Source organism: Sphaerodactylus townsendi, linkage group LG01 (genome assembly GCF_021028975.2).
Source record: "Sphaerodactylus townsendi isolate TG3544 linkage group LG01, MPM_Stown_v2.3, whole genome shotgun sequence".
Taxonomy (NCBI): Eukaryota; Metazoa; Chordata; class Lepidosauria; order Squamata; family Sphaerodactylidae; genus Sphaerodactylus; species Sphaerodactylus townsendi.
Genome location: NC_059425.1, coordinates 20,876,265 through 20,901,529, shown reverse-complemented (window position 1 = coordinate 20,901,529; position 25,265 = coordinate 20,876,265). Strand labels below are relative to the sequence as shown.

Sequence of the window (25,265 nt, the reverse complement as noted above, 5' to 3'; positions counted from 1 at the left end):
GCCCCTTGGAAAAGGCGGCCCCCGTTCAGCCACATCTCAGTTTTGGGGATTTTCCAGCTGTCAGATGGAGCCTTTTCTCTTGTGTCCTGGAAAACCCTTTGAAAGGGTTGGGCCGCACGAGGCAGTCAGCCGCTGGCTTGGCAACCAAGAAGCTGGGTGGCTCACAAGAACATTGGTTCCTGCCAAGAGCCTTCCCGTAAAATTCAGTTTGGTGATGCCTTTTAATATATTCAGATAGAAGACCTCCAGCCCCCCCCCCCTTTTTTGGTTTGTCAATTAAGCTATGTCTGGATCTGAACCCCCATTGACCTGCTGCCGTGCCAATCTATGCCACGCGTCTGCCATCACCTCTTTCCCTACCTTTGGCAGCAGAGTTGCCTGAATTGTTTTATTCTGCCCTCCAACTTGCTGGCTTCTTCTCGGTTTGGGGGTTCCTGGCAAAATGGCTGCTTGAACTCTTGGCAAACTCCAGAGAAACCCCAATTGCTGTGAGCCAGGAAAGATCCCAGTTGTATCAACTCTATAATTCTGTCCCAGCATTGGCTTGGACAGGGATAGGAATCCTGAAAAGTTGAGCTGGAAACTATAATACTTATAGCAAAATAGTTATATTATGTGGTATGCATAGTAAGTTTGTTAAAAACACAGGGCCTGGAATACAGGCTATGTGTTAAAAAATAAAAACAATTACAAAGATCTCAAATGAAATTGATGATGCACTCATTATAAATGACCAATTCACTTTTTGTCTTATTGAGCCTTCTTCAGTGGCCATAAATGTAAAGCATGGTTATTAAATATATATCCAGAAATATGCCTTGCAAGGTATTTTTTAAAATCTGAAAATAGAAAATCTTATGAGGGAGAAAAAATAACTTCTTGAAAAATTGTTAAAATATAAGACTGTGGATACCTTGTATCTTGTGTAACTATTAACACAAACCATGGGTCTTGCAACATGGAAATTTGCTTACACAAAAATCCAGATGACAAAAATATATCCATAAGCCAAGTTATACTGTAGATTTAAGGAACTTTAAACCTTCCCCACAGCAGAAGTTGGTATAAATAACCAATTAGAACTAGCGTGGTATAAAATTACCAGTGTTTCGGAACATGTTGGCCGTGGATAGCCTGTTCTCAGCCTTTATGGGGTTTTAATTTTGTATGTGTAACTCAGACGTTCTTGAATTTCCTTCCAATCCTTTGAATTTTTGTGAATTTTGTCTTTGGCAAAACCTAAGTCTGAATGGAGAGTTCTTCCTTGGCAGTTGTTCGCCCTGGACTGCAGAGCTGTACGGAGATCGTTTTGAAAATGTCCAATATTCCTGCCTGGCGTGTGGAATTTGTGTACTTGCGCTTCACTAGTGTGCTTAGGAAAAAGTAGCAACCTTTTTTGATAGAGGTGTTGGATGAGGTTTTACCCATTTCAGGGCTCCCTCCCGCCTTCCAAATGCTCAGTCCGGGTTTTATCTTTTCCCTGCATAATGTTCCCGGGGTGCCTTAAGACTTTCTTTTGGGGTGAGATGGCGGAATTTTAACCCGTGTCCCCTCCAGATTTCTGCAGTTGGTATAATTTATGTCGATTAAGGAGATTACAATATACAGCTCGGCTGTAGGTTGATTGCATTTTTGTGGTGGAGATGGCAGGGTGTGGTCGTCCCTCGCTTTTTTGATCATGAGCTGGAGAAGGAAGGTTGGTACTTGAACGCCCAGAAGCTATGGAGTGTGCAAAGATACAAGAGTTGGCGACCGTGGTGAAGGAGTGGAAAGTTGACAGAGTAACCTTCCCCCTTCCCAAACCTTTCTAGTTTCAAAACATGGAGCTTGGGTGGTTTTAGGCCAACCTTTTTTCTTTTTTCTTTGCTCTTCTTCAACCCTGAGGACTAGCAATGCCTGTCCTGTTTTGAACAAAAGTTCCGATTTTCCGAGAATGGGGGGCGAGGAGAGATGCCTGTGTTAGTGGCTATATTCTGTTCTGTTTGCTAGTGTGGAACATAGCCTCAGTCTACTCTGGCTTCTGCAGCGTGAATGAGTTTGGGCAGAGGCCGTGAGACTTGGAGGACCTGGTGGCTTCATGCCAAAGTCAGCATTCTAGCCTTTCCCTGTGGTTTTGGACTTCACTGGATCTTCCAGGCTGTTCCTTTGAGAAGCGTATAAGGGAAGCTTCCCCTTATCTCTATTGTCATGTAAAACAACTGGGTCTTGTTGGAATTGGGTCTGTCAGAGGCTATTAACTGTTTTGACTGAATGGAACCTCCATATTTAGGAGCAGTTTATCAGATGCTGGGGGCGAAGAATAAAGGAAAACTTTTACCTTCCTGATCTTCTTGTGAGCCTCTCAGAGGCACTCTGCTGACCACTCCAGGACTTGTTGGATGTTGATTTAATCAAGACAAGACAACCTTTAATGGCATAGTTAAAGCTATTACATTGAATATAACGCTTAGCCCATCGAAGTCTCTGTTAGACATTAATCATCGTCTTTACATAGCGCCATTAACAAGACTAGATAACCGTTGATCAAAGACTACTAACAAAAAAAAATTGCCACTTCAAAAGTAACAGTTGAGTTTCGGTCCATTAATAAGGATTGAAGAAGCTCGCATTTATTCATTCTTTGGTAAAATGGTGCCACGCTGCTATATAATTTCTCCGCTAAATCTTTATGCAGTTGACTGTCCAACAGGATATGAGACAAGGAATCAGGGGTCCACAACCGCTGGTGCAGAGTCTGTCTGGATACGGAATTTGCTGATATCTGTCCGGATAAGACTGCGGAGAGTAGAGTGTTTGTTCTGGCTTGCATGAATGCTCTTCTGAGTCTGGGATGGTGTGGCATTGTCAGGTAATTTGGGCAGAAGTTATGGGTTGACGTCATTCCAAAATAGTACGGAGAGCAGCTTTTTCGGTCAACCTGACTCTCCTTATACCCCAAGTAGAAAGTGAACCAACTTGGAAGAGGACTTCATTTCAGAAGGGTCCTTCTGCATCCCTGGTGATCATAGAGCAGGATGTATTGTTGAAGGCTTTCACGGCCAGGATCACTAGGGTGTTGTGGGTTTTCTGGGTTGTATGGCCATGTTCCAGTAGCATTTTCTCCTGACGTTTCACCTACATCTGTGGCTAGAGCAGGATCCTTAAAGTTTTAGCCAGTGCTCCCCATAAGCCGGCGTGGTCTCATTCAAAGCCGCCTTGCGTACGCTGAATCTTACAAATGCCTCTGAAAGCCACTCACTGTTTTATATTTAACTGGTATGTCCCACCGTAGGTTCCCTCTTTAGAAGACTTTCTGCTCCTCTTGATTGACAATGAGAGCTTTTGCATTTAGAGCCAGGCGCTCTGGGCCGTGTGGCTGAGCTTTTTAAAGATGGCGTGGCTGGGGGCTGCGGGGCTGTTCCTTTACACGGGTGTCTGGCTGTTGCTCAGCATTGCTGGATCTGCGGTACCATCGGGAGGAGGAAATTGTAGGAGCCCTTCATGCCCGTTCTCTTTAAAGTATAATGACGTGAAACACGCTTGAGTATCACTTCGATAGTTTTCAACCCTTTCTACATGTGGACGTCACAACAACCTTTAGAGGTGGGCTGGGCAGAAAGGAAAAGTGACTGGCTGAAGGTCAAGCAGTGTGGCTTATGGCCAAGGAGGGGAGGGAACTGGCAGGCCGGTTTTATAAAGTACTCCAATTTTTTTCCATTGTCTTTGTGGAAGCTGCTATCTTAAATACAGAGCAGGGGTCAGGGGTGTCATGAGCACATTTGCTTGGGATGGCTTGTCAGGGTGGCCACTAGCTGGGCAAGCAGAGCGAGGCCCCTTCCACACATGCAGAACAATGCACCTTCAATCCATTTTCACAATTGTTTGAAAGTGGATTTTGCTATTCCGCACAGTAAAATCCAGCTACAAAGTGCACTGAAAGTGGATTGAAAATGCATTATTCAGCATGTGCGGAAGGGGCCAATAAGTCACTGCCCCAAGGAGCATTCAGTGTACATTTTGACAGTGATAGCGATGATAAAAGAAGAAAAACTAGCAGATGGACGGAACTGGGAGAATCAGAAGTGGAGACTGGGAACACATTGTCTCGGTCTTCGCTTTTCCTCTTTTTGAAAAGTATAATGTGTATAGCACCTAGCGTTTAAAATGCTTTGCATGCCACTTGCTATGTGACCCTTACAACAGTCTTGCAAGTAGGCCAGTATCATTCCCATCTGCAGATTTGGGACTGAGAGAGAGAGAAAGAGACTCTGAGACTCGCTTAAGTGAACTAGTGACAGAGGCAAGATTGCAATCAGGAATGTCTGGATTTGTAGCTTGTTCAGCCATTAATCTACACCAGCCCCGTATGCTTTAAGCTGCCTGCCCTGCAACTCTCCGCTGGTGGTAATTTTTCGATTCACCGACCGGCGCTATGCAAGCAACCTTAGGAGCAGTAAGAAGTGGCTCTTTGTAATGCATGCGAGATCATACCCTTGGCAACCCTGTGTTTGCACTTCAAACACCCCAGATGCAAATTCTTCTCACCCCATTGGGGCGGCTACTGGGCCATTTCCCATTTGCCCGGCTAGTTAAAAAGGCTTCATCAGAACTGCCCGCCTGCCTCAGCAAACAGCGCAGCGATAGTGGTTGCCAAGGGAAGGCCCTGTGTGTTGTGGAATGACAAATAAAGCAACTGGTGACTCAGAAATGGGAAACCGGAATGGTAATTCATTGATTCGGCTGTGCCCATGGACAGAAATTCCAGGGAGAGCTAGCAATTGTGTGTGGGAGAAGCTGAGGCCGATGAGATCATCGTGCCAATTTTGATGTGGCTGTGAAATTTCGGTTTTAGTGGTTGCTTTGTGAATATCTAAGCAAGTGGTGTGCGGAAGTGTCTCCTGCCCCGTCAAGTCCTTTCTCCCTTGCAACTAGTCACTGGGCTGAGAGATTTCATAAAATTACGTTCATTAGCTGTTGGTCTTCCTCTCCACCTGATGTTTGGCTCCGAGGGTAAAATAAGTCAAGTTGCAACTGGTTGACTGCCTCTAATGTTGGCATTGATTTATCAGCCTCTAAATAACCTATGACTGAGATGTCTGAAGGGCTTCCTTCACTTGATAGGCAGTCATCTGTAAGCTCTGTGTGTGGTGCCTCACCATCAGAGATCAAACAGGGAGACAGAGGCAAGTTCTTCTTAGTGGTGGCTCCCAACAGCAGTGTAGCATCGTCCCCTGGTAGTTTGTTGGCACATACTCTGTGTTAATTTGGGAAATGTGAAGAATCTTTCAACTATCATTGTAAGCTGCCTTTAACCAAGAGGAAAAGCAAAATATAAATGCCAAATAAATTTGAGAGAGCATTTTATGGCCAGTGGCTTGAGGGGTTCTCTTTCTGGGGTTTGGGAGCTGGTCTTGTTCATCTCTGGAAATCCACTCCCTGTCCTGAGTGAACAGTGGATTAGGTGCTGAGAAAAGCATTTGGAAGCTCTTAATTGAGAAATGGAATATTTGTGGTTCCATGGCAGTAAAGACTAGAACAGCGATGGCGAACCTTTTTGAGACAGAGTGCCTAAACTGTAACCTAAACCCTACTTATTTATTGCAAAGTGCCAACACGGCAATTTAACCTGGATACTGAGGTTTTAGTTTAGAAAACTGGTTGGCTCCCTCTTCCTCCGCCCCTTCACCTGCCACTCTTGGAGCAGGGGCCAGCCTCTGCCTCTAGCTCTCCCAGCAAGTCCCCAGGCATCACTAACTGCTCTGTGCCTTTCTAGCATCTCTGCCTCCTCTGTGCCCCCCCCCCCCCCCCCCCCGCCCCGGGCAACAGCCACCTGGAGCACAGACACCAGGCCTGCCAGCCAAGTCCTCCCTGCTCACCACGGTGCGCGCACGTCGTCGTGCTCAGTGGCCCAGGCCAGCCTAGATATATGTGTGTGTGTGGGGGGGTGATTTTCCACCCCCCACATGATGAACTCTGTGTGCGCGTGCCCACAGAGAGGGCTCCGAGTGCCACCTCTGGCACCCGTGCCATAGGTTCACCATCACTGGACTAGAACAAGGAAAGAAAAGGGAGAGTATCCTTGTAGAGATGTAGTAACTTGAGGAGCTTGTTGAGTAGTGTTCTCGCTAACTTCCTATATCAGTTTAGATCTGGTTCTTTCAACCAATGTTTAATATGTCAGGAGGGTATTTTCCTCCAGGCCAGATTGGCCAGGTATCCTGGAGTTTTTTTGGCTTCCTCTGAGTGTAGACTAGGAAGGGCCACTGGTGGAGCAGAGGTAGCTATTTATGAATTTCATACTTTATTTACTTTAGTTATGCGGGGGGTTGGATTAGATGACCTCCGAGGTACCTTCCAGCTGTATGTTCTTATGTCCTTATTATTGCACTCTTCATATTTTATCAGCAGCATTGTGGAAAATAAGAATTGAATAGTGCAGGAATGTAATTTTCTGTGTCAGTCTCTGGCTGTTCTGGGGTACACCGTGGCATCATGAATGGCATGCTGGCATATTGTAGAGGCAGGCCAGCTTGGCAGAAATCACTTGGAAAGCAGCATGGAAGGGCTCTGTAGGGAGACTGTGAGTGGCACGCACACACAGATATGCAGGCAGCCATTCATCTTGTGGCTGGAAGGCAACAGACACTTGATATCGTAGCCGATCAGGCTCCGCTTGTGGTCTGGCGAGCCATTTATCTGTGTCACACAGCCTTTTGTCTGCACCGGGTCTCTGCATGATCGTCTTACTTCGAAATGTTGAGTCTGGCTTTGTGGGGAACGAATGGTTAACGTTGAAAGGAAGCAAGCAGGTTATGGTGGCTTATCAAAGGTACGGGTATCCTCTAAAGGGCACATTACCTGTTCCTAATGAACGAAGGGAGTGTTCACTCTTGATACCTTGAACATCTTGTTTTTGCTGGACTCGGATCTTGCTTCCTATTCCTGATTGACTCTGTCTGTGGTGAGTTTGTTTCTGCTCCAAGGTGCTTAGGTTTGTGAATGCATTTTAATTTTTTTGCAAATATAAGGAAGTGCTTGTTTTTACAGGAGCAGGTGAGTAATTGTGGAAGGGAAACACATGTTGCCCCCGTGGCTGCTCCAGCTCCTTCAACCAAAAATTCTCCTGAATTTCTGTCATTCTAAAAGTACCCACCCATGCCTGGATCAAAACGCCCAGCCTCCCAACTACAGTAAGGGAGATGTACAGACGAAGATCTGTGTAGAACCAGTATATGAAAAACCTGGCCTCTACACCCCATCGTATGAAGTGTCCAGTCTGCATGTTGGCTGTGTATTTTCTCCCTCTTCCTCCTTCCTGCTTGCCTGCCTTGATTCCCCCCAGCTGGACCAATCTCCCACTTCGCTTGCAGCAGCTGCACTGTTTTTTTTTTTTAAAGTCTACATTTCGTGACTGACCCTTTGCTTTCAGCCACTGGAACGCTTGTGAACATTCTGAGATACCTGTGGCTAGAGGGGAGGCCGAGGAGGCTTCCCCAACAGGTGTCTGAAAGTTTATTTTTCCAACCTGCTGGCAGCCAAGCTTTCTGGATCGCTTCCCTATTTCAGCCCCAACCCCAGCCAGCGAGATGTAAATGCTGCCGTGCCTCAGAGAGAAACCGTTGGCTTCCATTGGCTTATAATTAACCAGCCAGGGCAGAGTCCAGAAAGGGCCAGTAGCTCTGAGGCAGAGCAGAGAGGGTTTTTTTTCCCCCAATGACAGAAGATCTTCCTCTAATCCTTGGTGGGAAATAGTTACTAGGCTGTGTGTGTGTGTGTATGTAAAGTTCCGTCAAGTCATATGGCAACCCAGTAGGGTTTTTAAGAAAAGAGATGAAAGGTTTTTTTGCCCTCACCTTCCTGTGCATGATGACCCTGGTATTCCTTGGTGGTCTCCCATCCAAATATTAACCATATCTGACCCTGCTTAGTTTCTGAGATCTGATGGGATCAGGCTTGCCTGGGCCATCCAGGTTGATGCACCAGTAGTTTGACATGGCATAAGATAGTTTCCTAAGAATCCATTCTGGGTGAGTACTATGTTAATCTGCTGCAGCCAAAATAAAGAAGCTTGTGATACTGCCTATTGTGGGTTTACTGGTTATGTGGCCACAACAGCCGGTTGGTTCAGAGGCGTAGCTGGGCCAAACTGCACCTGGTGCGCATTCTAATTTTCCGGGGGCCCCCCCCCGCAGCACCACCCCCCACGGCGCCCCCGCTTCCCCCCTTCCCACACTTACCTTAGTTCCTTTCCTTTTTCAGAACTTTTTCAGGCTGCAAAAGGCCTGTTCTCAGTAAAAACGGTCTGATGGAAACTATACTTCCCAGGAGACCTTGTAAGCCCCAAGGTCTCCTGGGAACTGTAGTTCCTCAAGCCATTTTTACTGCTAACAGGCCTTTAGCAGCCTGAAAAGGTTCTGAAAAAGGAAAGGAACTAAGGTAAGTGCTGCAAGGGGGCGGGGGCGGGGCAATGTTCTGCGCTCCCCCCAGGCGTGCGTCCGCCCCCTTGTAGCTCCGCGACTGAGTTGGTTCAATCTGGGAAAGCTTTTGACAACGCATAGTCTTGTAATACCTTAAACAGAACTAATGTGTTGCAGTGCCAGGTGAAAACTGTAGTCCTCTTTGTTAGATGTTGCATGCAGCTGAAGGGCAGGAGGAGCAGACAAGAAAGCCCAGCTTTCTGAGACAAATGCAATTACTTACATAAGTGTAAAAGCACTGGGGCTTCTCAGTGCTTGGTGGCTTGCTGTTCTGCATATACTGCCTCAGGTAGTCAGTGTATGTTGCAACCTATGTATGGGAAAGGCTTTTTCCAGAAAGCTGTGACTAGTCAAGCAGCTCTTACCATGGTCTTACAGTGAATTCTATCCCTAAAGCAGGGCTGAGTGCCACTCGTAAAGCGCAGTGGCCCTGTTTGGTGGTTAGGATGACCGGGCGTTGCTTGCTGAGATAGCTAAGCAAACGTCCTGAAAGCGCTGAGATTTCAACTTGCTGTGACAAGGCCTCTTGTGCGTGTTTCTTGACCATACATTACCTTCACTGGGGTGCCTATAAAAAGCTAGATGGCTGGTTAAATGGAGTGCTTCTTCAAGACCCAAGCCAGTCCTGAGGTGCTAACAGAAACAGCAGTTGAGTTTGGCGTTGACACAAGCTGGCTGTGCGCGTGTACCAAGCGGGTAAGCCTTTCCGTCAATCTTAGCTACTGGCAATTTTCTAATGAGCCAATGCCCATTGGAGACGTTGTGCTTGTAGATTTGGATTGGCTGTCCGTAGGGAAGGGAGGTGGTTATTTGGATTTGAAAAGCAGAGAAATTGTTCGTCATCAGGGGAGGGGCCTGTGCCGGAGAATCCGTTTCTGACTCATTGTTTCAGGCAACAACCAACGCCCTTTGCTGCAATATGCCTCTTGCCAGACTTGCTGTTCACAGCGATTGCCACCTCTTGGTGGTATTTCCCCTACACCCCCCCCCCCCAAAAGCATGATGCAGTTTAAAGCAGAGGCTGGAAGGGGCTGCTCCCTGAGCCCCCTTCTGTTACTTTTTTTTTTTTTTGGAATTTGCTATTCTGTGTTCCACGTAAAGATGATAGTAGATTGCATATTCCTCTGCCACAAAACAAAGCATGCTGGACTGTCTTTGTTGTAGAATGCTTCACCTGGGTCCTAGTGCCTACCTAGCCCTTCTCTCCCCCACCCCTTAAAAATACATTTTGGCATAAGTGCTCTTGTTTCAAAGTACTGTGTTCAATAATGCACAAATAATGGTTTTAACTAAGGCAGTGAATGAAAATGAATATTTATTCGTTTGGGACTATATTCTAATGTGAAAGCATACAATTTTCTCAACCGCTTCACCTCAGCTGACTGAACTATCATCTTTTTGTGAAGCAGAGTATAGCTAGGAATGTGGAAAATGGCACTACTTACTGCTCTACATATGGCAGCCTCCATATTGGCTCATCCATGGACGTTGGCAGTGTATTTGTCCCAGTGCATTCTGGGAAAACTTGGCTGCTTTGTTGCTATGGGTCAGGCATTCTGGCACCGCACAGCATTCCCTCACGCGGAGAATAGAACCCATAACATTTGCAGTCACAATTAAGTATAGCCATATGTGTATCTTCCTAATTAGGATTGTGCAATTGGTTTGTTTTTCCCTTAAATGGCTGGCATCTGGACAGAATATCCATTTACCACCTTTTCTCCCTGTTTTGGGATGACTGTTCATTTTGCTTCAGTTGTCCTATTGGTTTCCCATTCACAGTGATACTGTGAACTCCTCAAAGCGCTTATCAAAATCACCCTGGGAACTGCCAAGGCCTTACCTTGCTCACAACAACCTTGCTACATATGGGGTTTAAACCTACAAATCATGAGTTCACCTGACTCATGGACTGCTGATTTTTGCCACATGCCTTGTCTTGGGAAGGTGGGCTAGAACCTGTGTGAGGCTGAGCTGTTTTGAGCCAGACCTTATCCTACCCTCTTCATATAACCCAGGGGTCTTCAAACTATGGCCCTCCAGATGTTCATGGACTACAATTCCCATCAGCCCCTGCCAGCATGCCCAAGTGGTAGGGCTCATGGGAATTGTAGTCTATGAACATCTGGAGGGCCATAGTTTGAAGACCCCTGATATAACCCCTGTTTATGTGGGGTACAAGGTTTGAGGGGCATAATTCGGCTTGGCACAACGCAAGGCTCTCAGGGCTTGCTTGGCCAAGAAGCCTGAGAAATGGGCTGGTACTTTGGGCATTCTTTTTTTGGTCTGCCACAGCCTCTGCACTAACCCTAGTCTGTAGGAAGACTAGGGTTTCCCCCATGCGTGTCCCATCAAGACATATTCCTACTACGGTTATCTGCAAAATTGGTTTGTTGTTGCTTTTTTAAAAGGTGGTTGTCTTTCATTCAGGGTCTAATCCCCATCAGTATCTCACGGCAAAAAGTGCAAAGGTGCTCTTTCGTTCCTGTGACCTCTCACTCCAGAATTTGCGCCTACTTGCACGTCAGGGCGTATTGCGGAAGATTCTTTTCTGCATGCTGTGCGTTGTCAGGGCTGATTTACCACCCAGTCAACCTGAGCAGTTGCTCAGGGCACCAAACTGGCAAGGCGGCACTGACGTGGAAGGAGGCGACAGGCACAGTATGCCTGCCATCCCCTCCTGTGCCTGGGCCACTCAGACGGGGGAGTCTGAGGTCTAAATGAGACGTGACGTCTACCACGTGGCAGCCACGGGGGTCAGGCAACCACACAGCCTCTTGAGCTCCTTTGGGGAACTTCATTCTGAAGCCCTGTGGGGATCTCATTCAGATTGGGACGTCAGCACAGGGGGAGGAATGGATTTGACTTCCTCCCCACATGCTTTTTTTCCACCCTGGAAGGCCCCCGGGCTCTAATCACAGTGTTCAATGCATGTGCCCTCCAGTGGGGCAAATAATACCCCTAAGGCCATTTTGGGACCAAAAAATGCACATTGGAGAAGCCCAAAACTCCTCCTCACCCTGCACGGTGGTCCCAGTCTAAATTTGGCTTTTGGGGCACTTGAGAATAAAGTTTGCCTGAGGTAACTTGCAGAGGGAGTGTGGGTTCAGTCTCTGGTAATGTCTCTGTGGCTTCAGTCTCTGGTAATGTCTTCCCCTGCGCACCGCCTTTGAACTCTTCCTCAGCAGTGTGGGAAGAGATGTACACTTCTCTTGGGCTGCTGCCGCCCACTTGGGGTTCTCTCTTTAAGGGGGGCTGCAGAGGTGTTTTTCCACACTACTTGTTGGAGGCAGCCAGGATGGTGTGGGAGAAGTCACTTGAGGGGAAGTGCTGTTAAGTCCCAGCTGGCTGAAGGAGGCCCCATGGGGTTTTCAAGGCAAGAGACCTTCTCAGAGGCGGTTTGCCATTGCCTGGGCTGAGAGTTCTGAGAGAACTGGCCCAAGGTCACCCAGCAGGCTTCATGTGGAGGAGCAGGGAAACGAACCTGGTTCTTCAGATTAGAGTCCGCTGCTCTTAATCACGACACCATGCTGGTGTAGTTTACTCTGCAGATACAGTTGCCAAGTCCGTCTTGGGAAATTCCTGTGGATTGGCAGCGTGCCTCTGGAGGGAGTGTGTGTGTGTGGGAATCTGGGGAGGGATTTCAGGCAGAATCTATGATGTTCCATAGAGTCTGCCCTGCAAAGCTGCCATTTCCCCCAGTGCACCCAATTGCCATGGTTTGGATAGCAATTGTACTTCTGGAAGAACTCCAAACCCTGCCCAGAGGTCGGCAATCCTATCTGGCAAGCATGTTAAGTGTGCTGCACGTATTTCCTACAGTGTGGTGTAGTAGTTAAGAGCAGTGGGCTCTAATCTGGTGAATCAGGTTTGTTTCCTTACTCCTCCACAGGAAGCCTGCTGGATAACCTTGGGCCAGTTGCAGTTCTCTCTGAACTCTCTGCCCCACCCACCTCACAAGGTGACTGTTGTGGGGAAGGGAAGAGAAGGAGTTTGTAAGTCACTTTGAGACTCCTTACAGTTGAGGAAAGCGGGGTATAAGTCCAAACTCCTCTTCTTCTTTGTAAATAACAAACTAGAGAAGATTGAATCTTGCAGTGGTTCTGAGCTGTACTTCTGCTTGAATCCAAATGCAGACAATGAAGCCCTGACTTCTTAAAAAGAAGAGTAGTCTTTAGATTTCACATCTGAGTGGAGAAATGCAGTTCATAAAGGTGTACCATCCCTTTTCCCGCTTTTTTCTGCTTAAAATCCTGCTCCTGGGCTGGAGCAAGAAGATGGTGGGTGGGGAAATGATGTTAAGCTTGTTTGCATTGAAACAGCTATTTTCTCAGAAACTGCTTTCCATTAAACTGTTTTTAGAAAAGAAATCATGACTTCTGGATGGTGTACGTAACAAGCCATTAGCCTCTTTCAACATATTCAGCAACTTGTTAGCTGGGAGTTCAAAAGTTAGCCCCCCCAAATTTCCTCCTGAAGGCAAAATTTATGGTGACCATTTACCAGGGGTGGCGAGTGTCCCAGGTAATCAGGAACAGCCAAAGTGTGAGCAATAGTAAACACACACACACACACCCGCGCTTATACGTACCCAAAATGTTCTCCTGATTGCTTTGGGCGAGGCTTTGTCCTAACTTTAATTGGATCCTTCTGCCAGCCTCCCCACTGGATTCAAAACCGTGCTTGGAACATCCAGATGTGTGCCAGGGGTTTCTCAACTGCACGTCACAGCTAGGCAGACATTTGTGATGAGATGGGAAGAGCCAATTTGTGCTTTAGTACTCGTTTTTGTGCTCCCATATTGCTTTAGGGCAGTTTCCTACGGGCCTGCCAAAAATATATTTTTAAAAGTCTAAGACAGCGATTCTTTGGGAGCCTCATTTTGCACTCTTATGGGATGCATCCACTCCAGTCACATTTCTAATGCTTGAGTTTTCAATACACTGTTCTGGTTTTGAAGTTTATTCCGAAGTTATCAACGATCTTGATAGTAACAGTCATATCAGCCTTCGCATTGTGTCTTCTTAGCCTCTGTGGCATCCTTGACTTTTCCTCTGATTCTGTCATCAGGCAAATCTCCCCTGAAAGTCTATGAAACTGTTTTTCTATGAAACTCTTTTTTCAGATTCTCAAGATCCCAGGATGATGTTAACACTAAGGTTCTAGTCCTCCTTGTGGAAGCGTGCCACTGTACTTCTCTCTCTTTCTGTCCTATTTCCAATTTTACAATTAGTAACCTTTTCAACCTGAAGAGAACTCATATCTGAATGCCAGAGAGCCATCCTTGAAGCAATTCTAACTTTCATCTTTTTAAAGCCAGCCATTAAAGCCCCCTCCCCCTTTTTTTCTGTTAAAGTGATCTGCAGTTTCTACAGGTTCTTGTATCTACCGTTATTATACTTCTGTCCCCCCAAAATGTACAACCAGAGACTATTCATTTCACATTAGAAGTTTTAACCCAAGTTGGCATCTCTTGCAAATTAATATCTTCTGAGAGCCATTAAAAATTATTTCTGAAGTGATTGAAACTGTGACATCAGCCCTTTGCCATGTGTGGGAAATGCGGCAAGAATTTTGGTGTTTCTGGGCTTTACAAGTGCTGTCATAACATTCTTCCTTTCTCACCAATATTCTACACCTGTTTGGCACAGAATATTGGGTAGGGCAGAGGTGTCCAACTCTGGCGCTTCAGACATTCATGGACTACAATTCCGATCAGCACCTGCTGGCACGTCCATCAGCAGGGGGTGATGGGAATTGTAGTCCATGAACGTCTGAAGCGCCAGAGTTGGACCCCCCCTGGGATAGGGGGATCAGCAGCTACAGCACTGGTGATCGGAAGATAGGAGTAGATGGGAGGCAGAGAAGAACTTTGCCCTTTTCGGATGTTGCTCTGCGTAGTAGCCATTTCGCTTTCCCCCACCCTCCAGTTCTGCCTTAAGGAGATGATAATGTTGGTTCTCCATTCTTCTTCTTGAAAAGGGAAGATCTAGACATGAAATGGGCTTTGGTAAGCCCCAGGAGGGAGGCAAGCTGTATTTTTAATTTCCCTTTTGAGTTCTGTATGAGGAACTGGTCTTTGGTTGTCATGAGGTTGTCTAGCTATTATTTCCTGAATTGCAGCTCCCAATAGCCTAGTTCCTGCGTGGTTCCCTTCCCCCTTTTAATGTGCCCTGTTTCCAAAAGTAGATCCTCTTTGCTTCAGAAAGCCTTTCCCCCTCCTTTCCTGGAATGGGGAACAACTTTATATGGGAGTATCTTGTTATAAGGACCAAAGAAAAGCCCAGCCAAAGGTTTATCTAACCCAGGGGTAGGGAACCTGCGGCTCTCCAGATGTTCAGGAACTACAATTCCCATCAGCCTCTGTCAGCATGGCCAATTGGCCATGCTGGTAGGGGCTGATGGGAATTGTAGTTCCTGAACATCTGGAGAGCCGCAGGTTCCCTACCCCTGATCTAACCCAACATTCTGTTTGTAAGATGCCTCTGGGACTTGCAAGCAAGTGAAATTCGTAGAGGTTTACTGCCTCTGGCCATGGAAGTTCCATTTGGTTCTTACACTAGTTTTGCGGGGTTGGATTAAAGGTCAATTTTGCTTCAAAATATAGCCAGTCAAGAGTTTTCAGGAAGTTCACGAACTGGGAATGAAAACAGCTACACTCCCCTCTTGCTAAACTGGCCTTTCTAGGTGTACTTCTTCAGTTTACTTAGCTGTTACAGTTAATCATGGCTTATCCTGCTCACCTGTAGGAAAGGAAGACATTTGTGACATTGCCAGTGTACTGGGGAGGAATGTGAGGCTGTGTTGACCCTCAGTTTGCACATAAAAGCCTGCAGGGTCAGACAAATGGTCCATCTAGTCCGGTGCAAACCAGGCACTCTGGAGGGCCAACAATGAGGGCTGAGGCCTTCCCAGTGTTGTCTCCCGGCACTGGGAAAGCTCTATCTGGATTGTACCGCATCAGAGTGCAGGAGTTCCTGTGATTGACTGTTCCTCTGTGCAAAATAAAAGTCCCTGTCCTTGAAAAACAACAACCAAGCGTGTGAGGTAGAAGGCTGAGCTGGACCTGATTTTAAAATCTGTTTCTTACACGCGCACGCATGCACGCACACACGCACACATCCTTGCAGCCTGGAATGGTGCCGTGCAAATGTTTGCCAACTCCAGTGAGAACTAGGCTTTTGATTGCTGCAGTCATGTTTCTAATGATCAAGGGTTCCTCAGGGACAGAAAGGGAGTGGCCAAGAGAGAGGCGTGGCCTTGGTCCTTCCTTTTTGTGTGTATGATTTTACTTTTTAACTTTATACCTTCTAGGCAGGCAAGAGAAAGGTTTAATTCCATAATGAGAATGTCTTTTGGTTGACAGGATGTGAGTCAGAGGAGCAGATTATCCCCTGGGGTTTCAAAGGAGTGGCTGGGTATTATTATTATACTTACTTGCTTGCTTACTAGGCTTATAGACCACCACACCCCCCCGCCCCCAAGGGCTCAGGGGTTCAAGTGCCTGGTAGCAATTTGATGGCCCCATAAGCAGTGATGGCCATAAAGCAATTTGGCTGCCCACCTGTTCTTTTGCAGTTGCTTCCTGATGCTCCACATCTTCAATGGGCACAGTGTATGAGTGGAAACAACTGGCAGAGCCTCAAATTGCAGAGAATCCCCCCCCCCCCTTCAAATCAGGAATTCCAGAATCAAATGCTGTAGCTGCAGCAGCTTTGATATTCACAATCTTCAACTGCACTCGACAAACTTTGCCACATGCTGTGTGTCCTCAGGCTCAGTGCCTCAAAGCAGGGAGACAGGACGGCACCTGGTTTAGCAGCTGTACTGGACGCTGCGTAATCTGAAGCAGAGTCAGTAGCAGGAAAAATTATCAGCCAAGCAAAAAAGAAATCAGCCCGTTCCCCCTGATTCTGGCTCTTCGCCTGCCATTTTGCTCTTTTCCACTTGATATCCTTAAAAGGAAGCTTGAAACTTCTGATCTGACCCACTGAATCCCAATTCTAGCCTTGATCCTCGCTACAGTCTCTGTGGACTTATCTTGTGTTTGGTTTTTCACTTTGAAAGCCAAAATTGTGCCTTGTGGGAAGAAAGGGAAAATGGATGGGCTATATGTCTTGGTGCTTTTGCAAAAAGAGGCTTTGTGGGGGACAGGGGAGGGAATCCAAGCAGAGTGCTTTTTCCATCTTAGAATCATGGAATCATAGAGTTGGAAGAGGCCACAAGGGCCATCAAGTCCAACCCCCTGCCATGCACAATCAATACACAATCAAAGCACTCCTGACTGCTAACCATCCAGCCTGTTTAAAAACCTCCAAAGAAGGAGACTCCACCATACTCTAGGGCAGTGTATTCTACTGTCAAACAGCCCTTAGTGTCAGGAAGTTCTTCTTAATATTTTGGTGGAATCTCTTTTCCTGTACCTTGAACCCATTACTCCTGATCCTAGTCTCTGGACAGCAAAATACAAGTTTATTCAGCCAGGTGTCACCCATCTTATGTCTGTGCGTTTCGTTTTTTCTGCCGAAGTAGAATCTTACATTTATCTCTGTTGAATTCAGCTTGTTAGTTTTGGTCCATCTCTCTAACCTGTCCAGGTTATTTTAAATTCTGACCCTGTCCTCTAGGCTAGGGTATTAGCTACCCCTCCTAATTTGGTGTCATCTGCAAATTTGATTAGCATGCCCTCTATTTCATCATCCAAGTCATTAATAAAAATATTAAATAGTACTGGCCCAGGACTGAACCGTGTGGCACCCCGCTAGTTAGTTCTCTCCAGGATGAAGATGAGCCATTGGTGAGCACTATTTGAATGCTGTCAGTCAACCAATTACAAATCCATCTAACATTAGTCTTGCCTAGCCTACATTTATACCAGCTTGCTTGCAAGAATATCATGGGGACCTTGTCAAAGACCTCACTAAAATCAGGGTATGCTACACCTACAACTTTCCCTTTGTCTACCAAGCTTGTCACTTTATCAGAAAAAAAGAGATAAGATTAATCAGGCATGACTTGTTTTTGAGAAACCATTGTTGACTTTCAGTGAATATAGGATTTTCTTCTTAGTGCCTATTGTCTGTTTAATTATCTGCTCAGTAATCTTTCCTGGTATTGATGTCAGGCTGACAGGGCAGTCACTGTTTGTGTCCTTCCCCTCCCCCCTTTTGAAGATGGGGACAGTAACCGTCCTCCAGTCTGCGGGGACTTCTCCTGTTCTCCAGGAGTTCTCAAAGATCATAGCAAGTGGTTCTGAGATTACTTCTGTCAGTTCTTTTAATACACTGGGGTGTAGTTTATCCGGTCCTGGAGATTTGAATTCATTTAAATAAGCCAGGTATTCCTGTACTACCTCTTCATTTATTCTGTGCTGAATTTCCCCTACTGTATCTTCTGTTCCATTCCCCCCTGGTTGAACACTGCTTTCCTTTTGGCAGAAGATTGAGGCAAAGAAGATGTTGGATAGTTCTGCCTTTTCTCCTTCCCCTGTTAGCATTTGCCATCTTCTCCACGCAGGGACCCTATCATATCCTTTCCCCCCTTTTGCTATGGTCATAATAAAAAAAAAGCCTTTATTATGGCTTTTAACCTCTCTGGCAAGACTGAGTTCTTGACTCTCTTGGTTTACCAACAGCACTGGTTGGCAGCTTTTTGCTTTTACATAAATCAAGCCATAATTTTTGTCTAAGATGCTGGAAATGTGTTTTTTGCATTTTTTAACAAAGGTCTGGTGTGTCTACTTAGCAAAATAAACATTGGCTTGTTTTATGGAGTGGGGATACTGTGGTGCGAAGATAAAAGTTATTTGTTTCAAGGCACAGAGATAAACATATTTCTTTGGCAAGATGTCGTAGGCCTTGCAACTTTTAGCTAACTATTCCTGAAGCTGTTTTCAACCTAAAATGGCAGCAAAAATAATTTCACAATAAAATGATACCCCCGCTAATGAAAAAGGTCCAGCAACTTACAAAATGTGAAGTTCCTAAAAGTAGTCACAGTTCTTTGGAGCGCTCTCAGGCCACTCACTTCACAGGGTGTTTGTTGTTGTTGGGGGGGGGGAGGGAAACAAGGGCCCTTTCCCCACTTACCTTTGACCACCCTTTGCTGCGCGCTACTCTCAGCGCGCGTCATCTCTGGCGTGCTCCTGGGCTTAATCAAAAGGCGCCGTTTTGAGGAGCACCAGGGATGCTGCGCGCTGAGGGGGCGCGAGAGCGGCAGCGTCGGGACGGCTGCGTTGTCGCTGCCCCTGTAGTGGGGAGTGCTGCGGGACCCCGCACCACTTGAGGAGAGTAGCACGCAGCATAAGGTAAGTGGGGAAAGGGCCAAGATTATAAGCCCCTTTGAGTCCCCTTACAGGAGAGAAAGAGGGGATATAAATCCAAACTCAAATCCAAACTAAAGCCCTATGGGCTACCCATGTCAGCTGTAACTTGATAGCAGTTTATACCAGCACCAATTAATATTACTCAAGGCAAAGGTGAAAGGAGGGAAAATAAAGAAGGTTGTTGAAATCAACCCACAACTTGGGTAAAAAGAAGTCTTCACTGGGTGTCTGAAGCTGGATAAGCTCAGCAGCAGAAGAAGAATGGTGCGGGTGGGGGGGGGGAGGAGAGGGAGTTCCAGGTCAAGGCACCACTACCAGGAAGACCCTGGTCCCTAGGTGTCACCTGCCTCCCCTCCAAAGGTGAGGGCACACAGATCGGGTCTTTCTACAGGTATCTTAACCAGTGGGCAGATTTGTGGGAGAGTTTTGATCCTTTTAATGCCAGTTCCTGGTTCATTTAAGGCTTTAAGAAGCAATCATCAGCAATTTGAACTGAAACTGAAAGGGAACGGTCACTCCATATGGGTTCTTTTTCCCTTGAACTGGCCAAGATACATTCCTTATAACAAATTGCAGTCGGTAGTCCCCTGTTCCTTTTTCTGCCAGTTGAAACTGCCAATTGGTCTTTGAAATATTCTTGAGCCCTGTGTGGGGCAGGATTTGGTGGCTCTCCTGCCCTTGATCTCTGACTCATAGGACGATAAAATTTCTCTCTCCCTCCTCCTCCCTCAATGGCAAGAGGGGGACTTTTAGACTATCAGAGTAACCGTGATTTTACAATCATCAGTTGAACCAAAAGGTAGTGATAAAAGGTGCCCTTTGCCCACCACACCTGCCAGGGCAGTGCAAGATTTCTTTTGCAGCTTTGGCATGAGCTAAAAGGACTCCGGGGGTGGAAACATGATCCCTGTTCTGCATGCCGCTTTTGGGAGTGGCTCTTTGCAATTGGCCCAGGGCCTCATCTGCACCGCCAGCGAACGCCTGTGCTAGTTTTTTCTAACTACCAAGCTGGTCTGGTTTTGTCTGTGGCTGGCTTGGGCTGGCTAGACTCTCTGCATGGAGGGTCTCCTAAAATCCTGATTTTTGTTTCAAAGTCTTTTTTTTTAATGCACCTCTTCCTTCAAGTTGCGAGAAGCTGAATGCACAGTTGACTATAATTTTGAGTTTGCTGGAGCAACAGAGCCATCTGTACAGAGCTAGAAGAATGGCACTGGCACACCTAAAGTCAGGGGATAAATATTTCTTGTTGTTGGACGGTACTGGTTATTACAACTCTCTTTGCTACCAATTTTAGCACAGATGCATTGAATAAAGAACGTCAGGAGTTGCTGTCTAAGTGAGTCTTGAGTGTCTCCCCCCCCCCCCTTCTCCAAAACTTAACAACTGAGTAAAGATTTGAGTCCCCTTCTAACCCAGGAAGAATCAATCGCTGGATCTGCTAAACTAATCCATCTGCCTCATGCTGTTAGGAGCAGAATTCATTTTGTAAAGGTTATTTCTCTGTATGTTGCAAGCTTGAGATAAGTATCCACAAGCAAGAGCATAGGACTGAGTTGTTGCAGCCAGTACAACTGAATCAATTACTACTGTATTAATCAGTGGCAGGATCCAGTTGTTGTCTGAACAGTTGTGGAGCCGGGCCTTGCCTTTCAATAGCGTAATTAACTCCAGCTGCCTCAAATGTAGGTCCGTCACTTTGGATGACTTCAGTAGGAAGATGAGACTAAATCATGCCAGGAATAGCTAAATGGCACCTTCAGACTCAAGAACAGAATTTATTTTGTTTCTGTTTATAATCTGTTTTTCTCACTGAGATTTGAGGCAGATTACACAAAGTTGGTCAATGTGGTCATCAAGATGGGACGTCCAATAAACAGTGCAAAAGGATTTGGATTGCAGGAATTTGAAATTAAATAGAATGCTTTCTGAATATCAGTTTCTTGGGACTCATCTGTTATGGAGTACTTTGCCTTAGCTTGTGAATCCTTGGAAACCATTGACCAGCCACTGCTAGAACAACAACATATCGAGGTAGTTAGGAGTGGCAGACTCTAATCCGGTGAACTAGGTCTGTTTCCCCACTCCTCAACATGAAGCCTGTGGGGGTGACTTTGGGCTAGTCACAGTTCTGAGTGACACGCCTCTTTCATTCAGGTTTTCTAACTTCCTCAGCATTGGTGTTTATAACATGCCCGCAATCTCTTGGAATCACAACATTCTTCAGTAAGTTTCTGTTAGAGGTCCATTCATTTGTGCAGCATGTATCTCTCTTATGCTAGGATAAGAATTAAATTGCGTGGCAATGGAATCGTCTGTTGATAGTCATATTGTTCAGCAACAACTGTGAGCTTTGTGGGTGTAATGAAGGAAAAAAGCGTGTCCAAGACAGAATCATAGATGCCCTTTTCTCCTGGAGGCGGAGGCCAATTTGTGTGGGTGTTTCCATACCCTTCTCTTAGGGAGGCTGGAACTTAAATTTTCCTCTTCCTGTCCTGGGCGCCGACTCCATTTTGTCTCCAGTAATTTTCCTGCCTCTCAAGGGAGAGCAAGCTTTAGTGTGGACTCTGCTTAATTTGTTCTTTGCTGTCTTGTATGTGCTTGTGTGTGACTAGGATTCCGTCCCTGTCCCCATGTCCCCGTTCAGACCCTCCAGGGTGATAGAATGCTTGAAAATAGGGGAGAGGGGCTCTTTAAACAACGACCGTTCATTTTCCCGCCTTTTTCACATTACCTAAGACGGTGGACGGTCCTTTCTCCTCTCTGAGGGAAAAATTCTCCAAGATCTCCACTGACTATTGTGGAATTCAATTTAACCAGTAAGCAAACTTCCCAGTAACAACCAGATTGGAGCAAAACATTTTTAGCCACCATGGGGAATCCATCTCGACCAGCCTGTCTTCGCAAAGCATGTGTCCACTCTCCGTGCCAGCCAGTGAGAAAACCCTGCTTTGTTTACAGTCTCCGGCAGATCAGCCTTCAATTCTTACAATCCCACCACATCCTGTGTTTTGTTGCAAGAGGGGCCCACACGAGGTGTTGTGCCAGCAGTGGGTGGCAATTTGTTTGTGGGGAGAAAGGAATCGCCCAACTCCAGACGTCTTGCATGGCATGAGGGCAGGGGGAGGGACGAGATAACCTTTTCCATGAAAAGACGAGATTTTTGTCTGGAAAAGAATGAATAAGGTTCTGTTGCCTACATTTTTGATGCTTGTAATTTCTTGGGGGGGAGGGTGCTTTTTCAATGGCCAATTTATGGTGACGGGTAGCTTCTGGAATGTCAGGATTTTTTTTAAAAAATAGCACTTTTAAGTGTGTGCACAGTTTCCCCAAACATTACTGTGTTTCGTTTTTATTTTTAAAATTACAAGTTAATTATAGTAGTAGAAGAAGAAGAATTTGGATTTATACCCTACTTTTCTCTCCTGTAAGGAGACTCAAAGGGGCACACAAATTCCTTTTCCCGTCCTCTCCCCAGACACCTTAGGAGGTAGGTGGGGCTGAGAGAGTTCTGAGAGAACAGTGATCTTCCACATCCTCTACTGCCTCACCTTGTTAAGTGAAGGTGCCAGGGATCGAACCTGGGGCTTTCTGCATTCAAAGCAGATTCTCTGCCTCAGAGCCACAACCCCCTCTTTCTCAGAGCATACAGCAGTGCTTGTGAGGAAGATCTTAATTAGCAAGGAAATAGTTGTTGTCCTATAAATCTGCTGTCCTGTCTGCTCTTCCAAATGCCAAGGCAAGACGTTTACTGCTGTCCTGTCTGCCAACCAGCCAACAATTCAGATGACTCACAGTCTGCGTAGATGGGCTTTGGCGCCAGGCCTGCTGTGCCAACACAGGTTTGTGCCAAAAGTGGCACTTTCTGCCATTTTAAGAACATCCTTGATGGTTGGGGTGGGATCCAGGAGGATATCCTGTCCTGGATTTCCTTTTCTCCAAGCCTCTTTCAGCAGCCTTGAGCTACAACAGCTCCAGAGTCCCACCAACACTCAAGATTGTGGAGGGAAAAGGCATTTCAAGGCCAACCCCACTGGAACTAGCCCAAGGTCACCCAGCAGGCTTCATGTGGAGGAGTGGGGAAAACAAACCCGGTTCTCCAGATTAGAGTCTGTGGCTCTTCACCACCACACCATGCTGGCACCGCTCAAGTACCCTTCTCGAAACGAGGCAAAAATCCACTAGATGCATAGACATAACATGCACTTGAGCAGGGTGCAGACAGGTCCTGCATGTTAAAACGCTCTTTCCAAGTAGCTATTGTGGGTTTTCCAAGCTTTCGCTATCTGTACAGACAGAGAAGTCTGAAAGAAAGCAGTTTTCTCCTCTGCCACCACCCCAGCTCAGCCTTTCCAATCCCAGTTCTTGGCAGCTGAGATCCATCTGGCCCCAAGACATAACAAGAGGGATTGTCAGGCCTCTACTTTGAACAGCTCAGCCGCAACTGGCCCGAGCACAGCACAAAAGGGGACTTTTTCTTATTTCAGCTGGCAGATAAAAACCCAGGACAATTATTGACGTTTCAAGCACGCAAGAGGGGGAAGAGGAGGCTGGATTTTTTGTTTTTTTGCACAGCGCAAGGGAAGCCGGGAGAGTTTTTGCAAGCAGAGGCAGAATAAGAAATAGGACCGACAGAAGCCCGGGCAGCAGCTGCCGCACAAAGGGCCTCCCGGCTGAGTTTGGAATGACTGAGTCACCACCTGTTTTAAAAAGAGAGTGTGTCATTGGCTGCTGTGGCATCCAGAAACGTGGCACTACAAGTGGGAAGGGTGTTGCTTTGAGATGGATGACCAGCCAGAAATATTATTGCAGGCCGCTTCAGAAGTCCCTCGGGTGCAGCAATTACCAGGAAAACTGATTAATTTTTTAAAAGGGAAATAGAAAAGCCAATGGCCTTCAGACATAAAAAGCTCAGTAGAGCTTCCATTTGCAGAGGCAGCATACTTCTGAATATTAGATACCGAGGAGTGGGGACAAACAGGAAAAGGCTTTAGCCTTTTTGTCCTGGTTGATGGCTTCCCTTCAGAGGTGAGGCGTGTATGGCTGGACACATGACCTTTTCAGCGATGGCCCCTTGCCTGTGGAATGCACTGCCCCTTGAGGCTCACTCAGTGCCTTCCCTACTCTCTTTTAGGCACCAGAAAAAAACGTGTCTTTTTATCCAGGCTTTTAAATTAAGGGGTTGATGTTCATGAATGGTAAGTTCCTCAGTTCTGTGCTCTTTCCCGTTGTGTACATCCACTCTATAAAAGGCAAGTCAAGTGACGGTATAGTATAATTTAAAGTATTACATACGCACATTTGATTTTCCTCTCCAGTTTTAACTGTTCAGTTCAAACACACTTGTGTCATTTCGCGGCTGAACTTCTAAAAATTCAGAAATGTCTTTTCCCCTTTATGTAATAGTTGGTGTAAGCAGCCATGTCCTTTAGCAGTGATGGAGGTAGGAGTGGTATCTAATATTTAGAGTATTGCAGCTTATTTTTAATTATGATCTTTTAATGTTTTTTAACGTCATTTGTACGGTCATCTTCGCGCCTGAGAACTGTTTGACGTGATTCGTTTTTTATTCTGTTCTATGCTGTGGCTGTGGTTCAGAGTTAATGTTTTTGTTGTGTTTTACTTTGTAAGTCACCTCGAGCAGATTTTTCTGACGGGGCAACATAGAAGGAAGAAGTAGTCCAAGGTGGGAGTGAACAGGGGCCAGAATGGCGCTTCTCTCTTCCAAACCACAACCAGTCCTAATCTGCTGATCTTCACTTGAAAACAGGGCTGCTGACAGAGAACAGAGAGAGTCTTTGATTTCCTCTCCTGAAAGTCTTCCTGGTTGTTTTTTCCCCATACTGTACTGGGAAAGGAGCTTGTGCTCCCGTGTCCCAGGAAGGCCTCTGACCCAGATTGGCTGGCTGGGGGTGGGGAGTCTTTCAAAGTAGCAGAAGAACCTGTTCCCAACTTTGCCTAGCATAGACAGTTTTCTGTTCATGAATTGTACCTGGTAGGACTTTCAGAGGGCACAAATGGCAACAGGTTTCCAATTTTGGAAAGTATATTATATTTATTTAAGTATTTATACTACTCATCTCTCCAGTACGGACCCAAAGAGGCATATAGCATTATTTTTCTCTCCTCCATTTTAGCAGAGCCCCTTCCACCATGCAGATTGCTAGTTCTCTCCCTCTGTTTTTGGTGCTCTCTGTGCAAAAGTAGAACGGTAGTGCATTTTGCGGTGTGGGTCTTTGACAATGCTCAGGCAAATGTCTGACTTCATTGCCAATTCGTTAGTTCTGGCTGCAGTAGAAATCTGGGACCTGCAGTAAAGGTCTGGGAAATGCCGTCTGCTTACCTGTTTCACTGATGGTGACCTATCGCCTCATCTGTGCCACTAACTGTGACCGAAGTCACCTTTGTCCCTCCGGCTTTGTCCAAATGATAGTCATCTGCCTCTGCGTCTCCAGAGTCTGAACCCTCAAAAGAAACGAAACCCACAC

The 25,265-nt window shown here is 46.2% G+C and overlaps 1 protein-coding gene across 3 annotated transcripts in view; it reads left to right on the top strand.

Moving 5' to 3' along the window:
* The window catches only part of LMNA (lamin A/C), a 143,082-nt gene that overhangs the window by 87,437 nt on the left and 30,380 nt on the right, over positions 1-25,265 (top strand). The window lies entirely within an intron of this gene.